A 10,732-nucleotide genomic window follows, 5' to 3' on the forward strand; every position below is an offset into this window, starting at 1 on the left:
GCAGCATGGATGAACCACTGGCACAAATTGTGCCCTCTCCGATTCTGACCTCAGAGGCCGTTCTACCTCTGCAGCATCAAAAGAGCACAGGGACGCTGAAGCTGATCAACAATCCAGCCAGCTTCATAGTAAAGAGCTTGCAAGTACTGCACACCTTGTGTCCTGCAGAAATCAAAACACTGACCAGCACCTCCAATAAGACAAATGTGAACAGGTACAAGCCATCAATCCTATTCAATATAACCAAGAAAATACAGCTAAACGCTGAAAATTGGCCAATTCATGAGAGCCCACCAGCCATGACAAGGCGTACCCCATTTTAACACATTTTTTTATTGCACTAATGAAGTTCAAATTTCATATATTCAGTGTTTGCATTTTAGAGAGCAGCCTTATATATATATTTTTTTTTTTTATTATTGTGAATAATCATGACTGCTTGAGTGGCTGGAGGTGCGAGTCAGTTTTTTTGTTTTTCTTTTTGTAGTGTACTCCTTTCTGACCGAGTACTCCTCCTATCGGCTTATGTTTTTCTTTAGAACTGGATCCTGCCTGCTCTTAAATTTGCATGGTTTTAGCCTGGGAGAAGCATATAAGGGTAGGGTCCCATCAAAGGGCTACGCCTTGTCATAGCTGATGGGCGCTCATGAATTGGTCAATTTGTGCGCTAAGTACCTTCATTCTTTTAACACTTTTACTATACCAGTAATGCAGTTCCAAGTTACTTCTAAGGTATTTTCTTGTTATGGGATGGCTTGGAGCATGATTGCATACAGTCAGCTTCAAAAGATGGATCCTTCTCTAATCCTCTTAAATCATTATATTTGTAACTTGTTTTTTTTTTTTTTTTTTTTTTTTACCATTTGAATGGCAATTTGTATTTTGTCCACCTTCATCTATGTATTGCATCATTATCATATTGGTATAAACTTTGGATGACGAAAACAACTAGACAGGGAGATGTAGACTTATCGCACAGCAGATGACTACTGTACGGGCAGTGTAAAGGCCCTTTTACATTTAGCGATGCACCAGCGATCCGACCCGGTCAGGATCGCTGGTGCATCGCTAAATGATCGCTAGTGAGCTGTCACACAGGCAGACCTCACAGCGATGCAGCAGCGACGCAGCGCACGATACTCACCTTTCACACACAGCGATCCTGACGTCCTCCCGCCCGCGTCCAGTGTCCAGTGTCGCTCGTCGTCACAGCAGGAAGCCCAGCAGGAAGTGCCCGACGAGAAATGGAGCGAGCAGCGGGGGAGCCGGTCGGAGGTAAGTATCACACATAGCGATATCGCTATAACGTCACAAAATCGGTGACGTTATAGCGATATCGCTATGTGTAAAACCCCCTTAACATCTGCCTTTATTGGTTGTTTACAACCATTTACACAAAAGGGCTTATTCAGCTCCAGTACAGATTCTGGATTCTTACAGGGGTCCCTGTGTCTGTGTACTAATGGCCATGGGTAAATGATAATTTGAACATATCAGATGAGCTCTGGTTTTCTAGGAAAGTACAATATGTACTGTGTACTATTCGGCAGCGTGTGCAGGACCTCTGTTTATTCCCTTGAAAAATAGCATAAACTTGGGTAAGTCAGAAACCCAATTTATCATTTGTTTTTTTTTTTATAACTTAATTTTTTTGTCTTGTGTTCGATGACTTTTTTTTCGTACCAAATTCTTCAAAATGGCGCAGGTGGCTCATATATTTTGCGCAATGTCAAAAATATTTTTTTGCCTGTGTTTTGTACCTTTTTATCACAACAACTTGCACATTTCACTGGTGCGAAATTTACACCACATAACTAGCGCATGTATAATCACTCTGGGGTAGGCTAAACTACATTTACTCCTTATTTTTTTGACTTTTTAAAAATTCACAATTGATAGAGCTTTTGAAAATGCGACAGTGCGGAGCGAGAAGACTGGAGCGTCTGATTGCTGCTACTCCGGCGCGGAGAAGAAGCACTTCATTTTAAATGGGTTTATTTCTTCTGGCAGAACAGGGGTTAATCGGCCATGTTAGAAATCCCTGTGCTCGGTTAGCCACTCCTTTTCCCTTTGTAATCTGGGCTCTGTTACTAATCCTAGTCAGAGCTAGCATTTGCTGCATGGCTAATTGTGGGAGAGGAGTTCATATGAGAAGGAGAGTTGGAGGAGTTATTAGTGTCTGTTGCTTGGTTTGTGTGTGTGGTAATTCCTTATCCTTCTCAGTTCTTGTTTTTTATTTATATAGCCCCATTGGTTCCATGGTGCTGTACATGAGACGGGGTTACATACAAATTACAGATATCACCTACAGTAAACAAACTAACAATGACAGACTGATACAGAGGGGAGAGGACCCTGCCCTTTCGGGCTTACATGCTACAGGATCGTGGAGAAGGAGACAGTAGGTTGGGGGGTTGCAGCAGCTCCGGTAGTGGTGAGGAGGCAGCGGGGTCATTGCAGGCTGTAAGCTTTCTTGAAGAGGTGGGTTTTTTCCCCTACTTTCACAACCCGGTGCATTCCTCTGTTACATGTGAGTGAATATTTGTATGCCTGTCTGATGACTTGAGAACCAAAATTGTTGAAAAAAATATACACAATCTCAAGGTTACAAGTCCATCTCCAAACATGTTCCATTGTCCACGGTGCGCAACATAATCAAGAAGTTTGTAACACATGGCACTGTAGCTAACCTCACTGGATATTGACTGCAGAGAAAAATTGATGAAAGATTGCAAAGCAGGCCAATGTCTCCTGTAATGTATATGTCGTATCCCCACGTTTCTTGTGATGTATAGGCTGCATCTGCCATGTCTCCTGTGATTGATAGATAATCTCTCATAGACTCCAGCCCTGATGGCTCCTATGTAATGTATATTGTGTAAGAGAATGGTCAGTCATAATATACTGAGCGGCCATGTTGTCTCTAGCAGCCATTTTGTTGAAAGTTAGAGAAGATTCAACTTTTACAAAAGAGCTGATAAAATGTATTAAATGGAGGATGGAAAATGAGATCATGTCTCCTAGCAACCTCAGCCGATGTGCGTAGAGGAAGATTGGATCAATCAATAGGGTCACAGGTTACCAAATATATGGTCAGTATGCTTATACGTGATAGTGTGGTAGCGAAGAGTAGAGTAGTTAAAATGTCAGGATGTAAGAATTTAGGGACCTAGACTGGAGACAATGATAAGATTTTAGGACAGTAGTCATAGATACCAATGACTTATGGGTTTTAGTGTTGCTTGAAGAAATGTTAATTAATATCTTCGTATTATGTCATTATATTCTCTTTTCTAAACCACGTTTCTGTAGATTACCATGAAAACGCCTTAGAATTATAATGTTAACGCCCTCTGCGGCAAAATGCAGCTTTCTTTGTTCTGATAATGTATAAGAAGCCCCTGTTACTGTCGATCGGGGCCATTCCATCGCTATCATGCCACTGTGCCTCACCATGGCCAGGGCACAGAGCCTTACCATCGCCAGACTTCCTAGCAAATCTCTGCCTGTCTGAATTCCTGTTTTTGCCCGCATATTCCAGCTCCTCTGTTATTCTGTATCTGTCTTGCTGTGTCTCTCCGAATAAACCTTCAACCTCAGCTTGATAAGAGATCGTCTGTGGAACTTCTTCCCGACTCTTCCAGCTCTCAGTAGGACTTTTTCTTACAAGTGGCGATTGCCAGCCAGGAGGAGCGGCTCCGGAGAGCTGCCTCCAGAAGGACCACCGGAAGAAGCTGCAGATGAGGGCTTGGAGGTTAGAAGACTGAAGAAAAAACAAAAAAACGCGTATGGCCATACGTTAAACCGGTCAAAGGAAGCCAGCCTGAAGGAGAACCTCTCGTGATCGCTCTGAAACCGCCTGCCCGATTTTTTTATAATAAAACCACGGACAAAGAAAAAGACTATAAAAAGATGAGTAACTAAGAAGAAGCTATCTACAAGGACGTGAGAATTTGTTGTGCCGGGTAGCAAGAAGCTTTAAAAGGGCGTGGGGAGACGCTTGGCAAGCGTAACGAGTGAGGCTGGAATCACGGCTGCACCTCTTTTGATATCTGGTCGACCCCAAACAGCTGCAGCGAGGTCTTCCATCTGAGAGGTGTGAGTATCTAACTTTGCTTAAATTGCATTTGTTGATACTAGGACAGAGTAAAACTCGTCCTTGTAGACCACTGTAAATATGGAGTGGTTACGGAAGCAGGCAGAGAAATATGCTGGCACACCCCAGCTGGAGGGGGTTAATGTGGAAACCACGTGGTTAAATTGTATGCGATGGTTTACCACAGAGAACAGGGAACTAGATAGAAAAAATTCGCTAGGTTAAGCTAATAGCCAAGTAGTGGCTTTGTGTAAGACAGTCATAACTTTTGATCAGGCTCTTGATAGGTAGCTTACACAGCAATATGTTAACATGATCACCCGGGGAGGGGCAGCATATAGGGAGAGATCAGAACAGCTGAGCGAGATGCTGGAGCTAGCAGCAAAGCACAGTGAGGAGGGGTGCGAGCAGCAGCAGCTGAGAGCAGTTATGTCACAGATGGACACTGCAGCTTCAAAACACAGTGCTGATGTAAATACACTTGTAGACTGGAGAAGAGTTAGGAGAATGAGTGAAGTAGTACATGACAAGATATAGTGTCCCAACAGCTCCAGCTTATGCAGATACAGTTGAGGAAAGATATATTGTCCCAACAGCTCCAGCACATGCAGACCCTAGGTTAGGTGTGAAGCTGCTTCAACCCCGAGAAAAATATCCCTGACCAAATGTTCCTGATCCATCTTAAATTTATAAAAAATTTGCCTAATTGGGAGGAAAGTGTTTTGTTAGGACGATGCAGTCCGAGGTGAAGGGTGATGAGTCTAATGTTTTTGCGTGCCATTCACCTCGGGGTGTATCTGTTGATTAGGGGAGGCCAGGAGTTCCGGGGGGGTATGCGCAGCTGCCGAGAATGGGCAGGTCCCGTTCGGCAGAGCCCCCACAGGATCCTATGAGAGGTCCCCCCTTGTGTTATTTTCGTGGACATTTAGGACATGTTAGACGTTTTTGTCCCAACCTTGAGCCAGGGATTGCTCCCCAAGAACCCCGGGCACCATTTAACCCCCAACAGACCCGGGAGTTCTCTAGACCACCTTTCGGAGTTAGACCTCCGTATCCAGCAGTGAATGACCCTAGGCAGTATCAGCAGTACAACAGTCTTCAAATGGTTAACCCAGTCTCACAGGAGCCTTCTGCTCCTACTCCCTCCCCAATAGCTTTCACTCATCCGCGCCCGGAGGTCCATGCTATTCAGGGAGGGGTCACTCCTCCTCGTCCCTATGCTCCGCTGATTAAGGAGCTGCGGGAACATGAGGACCGGACCCTGACCAAGGATCTCTTTGGGGCGGAGGTGGCAGCTGTTGGACGGAAGCCGTGTCCAGATGGGGATGATGGATTTTTCGGGCTTCCCATGACAGGTAACACTGATTAATGGAGTGCTCCCCCTGTTCCCCTTACCCTCCTTGCCCCCCTTTCCCTGGGCAGGGACGGTAGACCTTATGTCAGAGGGAGAATGGAGGGGCTGTCTTGGGAAGACATCCTCATCGATACAGGAGCCTCAGTTTCAATAACATCACACAAATTGCAGTCACCCCCTGGACTGCCTGAGACTACACTTTTGTAGAATTTGAGGACTCCTGTATTCAAGCAGTAAAAAGTCGTCCAGTAAACCTGAGATTTCAGGACACAGGGGGATCGAAGCAAAGGGGTCTTCGATGCGCTTTTTGGGTAAACCCACAGTTACGGTACACTATTTTGGGAACTGATGTTTTGGGAGCAATGGGAATTGTTGTTGATTTATGTAACAAAGTCTTGTGGCGGAAGAAAGAAGCCACTATCTGTTCTGTAATTGTCCCTGTAGAGGAGGAGGAGAGTCATAAATTACCCATTGCTAGTTTCAGAGTATGTACTGGTGAAAATGTTGAAAACACTGACAATAATGCTTTAAAGAATGAATTGAAGCAAAAGTTCCCTGAATTGTGGATCTTAAAGAAAACTGATTGTGGGTTAATGCAAACTCAGGTTAAAATTGATGGTGAAAAACTGCCACCTTTCCAGCGTCAGTACCGTATTCCGGAGGATGCAATCCCTTACATAAGGGTAGCAGTCAGTGAATTGGAGAAACAAGGTGTTGTTGTGAAAGGTAATTCTCCATGTAACAGTCCTATTCTACCTGTAAAAAAGGAAGATGGCAGTTTTCGAATGGTAGTAGACCTGAGACTTGTAAATAAGTACACTCCCTCAGCAGCCCACCTTGTTGCATCTGTCCCTGAAGTTATGTCACAGCTGAGGAGTTGATTGTAAGGTATTTTCTTGTTTGGATATTGCAAATGGCTTTTTCTCAGTACCCCTAACACCTGAATCTGCACTCCGCTTCGCACGCGGTTGCCCATGGGATTTCACAGTTCTCCTGTGTATTTCCATCAGGCATTGGCTCAGATGTTAGAATCCCTTGGTTACGGAGACAAAGTCTTACAGAATGTGGATGATTTATTGATTCAAACTGTCGATGAAGGTGAACACAGAGAAACCCTTGAAAATGTTTGTCAGGCTTTACAAGAGGCAGGACTCAAAATGAGTCTAGATAAAGTACAATTGATGAAATCAGAGGTTAAATTTCTGGGTGTGTCTGTCTCAGCAGAAGGAAAGAAGCCCATGCATGATAGGGTTAAAGCTATTCAGGCTGTCCCCATACCAACTAATATTACTGAACTCAGAAAATTTTTGGGGCTTATTAATTTTTCCAGAGAATTCATTGAAGATTTTGCTTATTTGGCTAAACCACTGTATGATTTATTGAAAAATGTTGATAATGACTTTGACCCTGTTAATGTAGAGTGAGCCGCCTTACAGGCTTTCGAGGGATTGAAGCGCGCCCTTACGGCAGCTACTGCATTGGTTAACCCTGACCCTTCCCAGCCTTTCTACATTCAGACTCACACCGGTGATATCTCTATTTCTTCAGTGCTCCTACAAAAATGGCCCAAAGAAAGCCCAGAAGTGTCTAGTCAGTTGTATGCCCTAGGTTATTACTCCAGGTTGCTGACTCCCGTGGAAAAAGGATTCACTCAGTGCATGAAGCACCTACTGGGCGTGCACTGGACTATGAATCAAGTGAAGCATATAGTGGGATTTGCTCCTTTAATTCTACAAACCCTGCATGTCACTTTAAAAACTTTGCTGAAGGGAAAAGCTTCAGGTATCAATTCAGAGAGAATGGCCCAATGGATCATTGATTTTGAGACTAGAGACTTACAAGTTGAGGTGGGTGAGAAATATCACTTAGCCCAGATGATGCAGTATGCAGGAAAAAGTCACAATTGTCAAATTGAACAGGCTAATGTTACTCCCTCTCCCTTCCGAGCAGACTTTCAAGAGGGAATCCCCTGTGCCTATATTGACGGAGCTCGCTATTGGCATGAGGGGCATTACGTCACAGGCTTTGCTGTGTGGTTTCCAGCTAAGCCATTGCTGCTGCAGTATAAACTCCCTGGTCATTTCTCCGCTCAAAGAGCTGAGTTGGAAGCAGCTCTACAGGTCATTCTCGTGTGTCCAGAGCCAATGAATATCTTCAGTGATAGCGCATATGTCGTGTCGTCACTCACTCTATATCTTAATGTATGGGCCCTTAGGGGGATGGTTGATTCTCAGAACAAGCCCTTGCAGCATGCAGACATTCTAAAACAAATTGAGCAACGGGGTAAAGAATTCCCAAAATTATGGTCCTTCTGCAAAATTAAAGGACACCAAAGGCTAATTCCTGACCCTCACATCCTTGGCAATGCATATGTAGATCACGCAGCCAGGGAAGCTGCACTCACAGGCGAGGACAAATATCCCCAAGAAGTCATCGCTGCAGTTACTAAAAAAACCCAGAGAGCCCCCCCCTTGTTTATTCTTCTCTTCAATATCTCGTAAAAGCACAGGAGAAGGATGGAGACTCATCTCTGTTCAATTCCCTTGAGTCCCTGCCCATTGAGGGGGAGTGCTTGTACTACAAACGGGTTAATGATAGACTAGTGCTTTACATCCCAACAACAATGGTTAAGTCTTTGCTCAAATTTTCAAGCTAAAAAGGTGATTAAAATGGTTCATATCAATCAGTGTAGACTTCTTAATTATTTTACTGAGATTTCTGGTAAGGACTGATACTCTGCTTTTTTTTTCTATTTCCTCCAGGTCAGCTGAAGATTTTCATATTCGACTCCTGGGACCGTGAACCTATTGGATGATCAGGAGAAGATGTTTCACACTATACAGTGGGACTCTGATAGTGTGAGAGGGGGAGAAGATCAGGAAAATCCAGAAGACAAAGAATGAGAAGAAATAGACCAAAAGACTTGACTATTGTGCAACTTATTTTTTTTCGGGACTATTTAGATCAGGAAAATCCAGAAGACAAAGAATGAGAAGAAATAGACCAAAAGACTTGACTATTGTGCAACTTATTTTTTTTCGGGACTATTTGAATTATTTTTTTTATTATGTGTTTGTTCTATTTTTAGGGACTTTTGCCTTACACACACACGTGCATAAAGTGCTGAATTACCTCCATATTCTTATTTTCAATAATTCACCCATGAATATTACAGTACTGTATGTTGTACTCTGGATAGAGTACAAGAGGGGGACTTGTAAGAGAATGGTCAGTCATAATATACTGAGCGGCCATGTTGTCTCTAGCAGCCATTTTGTTGAAAGTTAGAGAAGATTCAACTTTTACAAAAGAGCTGATAAAATGTATTAAATGGAGGATGGAAAATGAGATCATGTCTCCTAGCAACCTCAGCCGATGTGCGTAGAGGAAGATTGGTTCAATCAATAGGGTCACAGGTTACCAAATATATGGTCAGTATGCTTATACGTGATAGTGTGGTAGCGAAGAGTAGAGTAGTTAAAATGTCAGGATGTAAGAATTTAGGGACCTAGACTGGAGACAATGATAAGATTTTAGGACAGTAGCCATAGATACCAATGACTTATGGGTTTTAGTGTTGCTTGAAGAAATGTTAATTAATATCTTCGTATTATGTCATTATATTCTCTTTTCTAAACCACGTTTCTGTAGATTACCATGAAAACGCCTTAGAATTATAATGTTAACGCCCTCTGCGGCAAAATGCAGCTTTCTTTGTTCTGATAATGTATAAGAAGCCCCTGTTACTGTCGATCGGGGCCATTCCATCGCCATCATGCCACTGTGCCTCACCATGGCCAGGGCACAGAGCCTTACCATCGCCAGACTTCCTAGCAAATCTCTGCCTGTCTGAATTCCTGTTTTTGCCCGCATATTCCAGCTCCTCTGTTATTCTGTATCTGTTTTGCCGTGTATCTCCGAATAAACCTTCAACCTCAGCTTGATAAGAGATCGTCTGTGGAACTTCTTCCCGACTCTTCCAGCTCTCAGTAGGACTTTTTCTTACATATTGTAGAGATCCACCCTATGAGTGGGCGGGGATTAACTCGCTTGGTGGCGATATTGAGGCACACAGGAACACTTTTGCTTAAAGTAACAGTCTGTGATTTATTTCCTTCATAAACCAATGTCACAGGAACACAAGGCAAACAGTCTTACATCAGACAGACGAGTTCTTAATGCCCATAGTAGAGCTTCACTCTCTCAGGCCTGTGGGCAAACAGGCTGTGCCATGTCCAGCACGCATGCAGCGTTACCAGGTAAAGCATACAAAGTCTTACTGACCCCGGTCAGTGTTACTCACAGTTTATCCCTCACGGGTTATCAGGGAAGCAGCTGCACTGGCATCACTGTTCCAGACAGTGTCTTGCTCACTAGGCTGTCTATAGTTGCAGAGCCACAGCAGGGCAGTAGCTTCCATACACAGCCATCACAGACTACCAGGTCCGGCCCTTTCCATGTGCTCTTCCAGGAAGTTCGGTCCCAGACACTTCCAACACACAGGCCTTGCTGGACCTTGCACTCTGACCACTCAGGATCAAAACACACCCCCCTGTGACCAGACCTGAGACACACAATATAGTATGAGACCACACCCACAAGTGAGGTATGGATGACATAGTCATGACCTCACTACAGGTCCTATTTCATACAGCCACACATATACAGGCTTTATCTTGGGCGTTCAGACATACCCCCACATGCATATTCTGAGTAGCATATACGGCTCCCTGTGGCTTTAACAGAGGTTACTGCACCACAATATAAAAAGGAACACAAAAAAAAACAAGTATTTTTGTATTCAGTACAAATAGGGTGTGGCCTCCTTTCTACTGAGCTGTGTAGTTCATTTATAGTCCCTCTTAAGCTGGGTGTCCGTTTGGGACCCAGAGACTCTGCCACTATTCACACTCGGTAGGTTTTACCGTTGGTGTAGTTACTGTCTCAAATGGGTACACCTTGCCGTGGTGGGACAGCTTTATACTTTTTTGATCAAAATAGTGTTTACCAAGTACCCTATGTTTAATGCACTTGCTTTTTTACTTATTTATTTTCATTAGGGTATATACACACATTGTTTTTCCTTTGGTTTTGCTTGCACCCCAATATATAAAAGTGTCAGTGTCTCCTATATGTTGTATATAGAGCAGTCTCGGTGTCTCCTAGGTAATGTATATTCAGAAGAATTTTCCCCTGTGAGGAGACCTGCAGTGTAATACACATCTTGGTTCAGTACAACTTACCGCTGCAACTTCTTTACAAAATTTATCTGCTCTCCAGAC

At 43.6% G+C, this 10,732-nt stretch overlaps 1 long non-coding RNA gene across 1 annotated transcript; it reads left to right on the plus strand.

The window, feature by feature from the left end:
* Positions 1-2,882: 2,882 nt before the first annotated feature.
* On the plus strand, positions 2,883-9,397 carry LOC141059674 (uncharacterized). The gene is made up of 2 exons (XR_012222579.1): positions 2,883-5,451; positions 8,213-9,397. It is a non-coding gene; the product is annotated as an uncharacterized lncRNA (long non-coding RNA).
* The last annotated feature ends 1,335 nt before the right edge of the window (positions 9,398-10,732 follow it).

The sequence above is a fragment of the Dendrobates tinctorius genome, unplaced genomic scaffold, assembly GCF_039654945.1.
Source record: "Dendrobates tinctorius isolate UK_male_01 unplaced genomic scaffold, ASM3965494v1 ptg000230l, whole genome shotgun sequence".
NCBI lineage: Eukaryota > Metazoa > Chordata > Amphibia > Anura > Dendrobatidae > Dendrobates > Dendrobates tinctorius.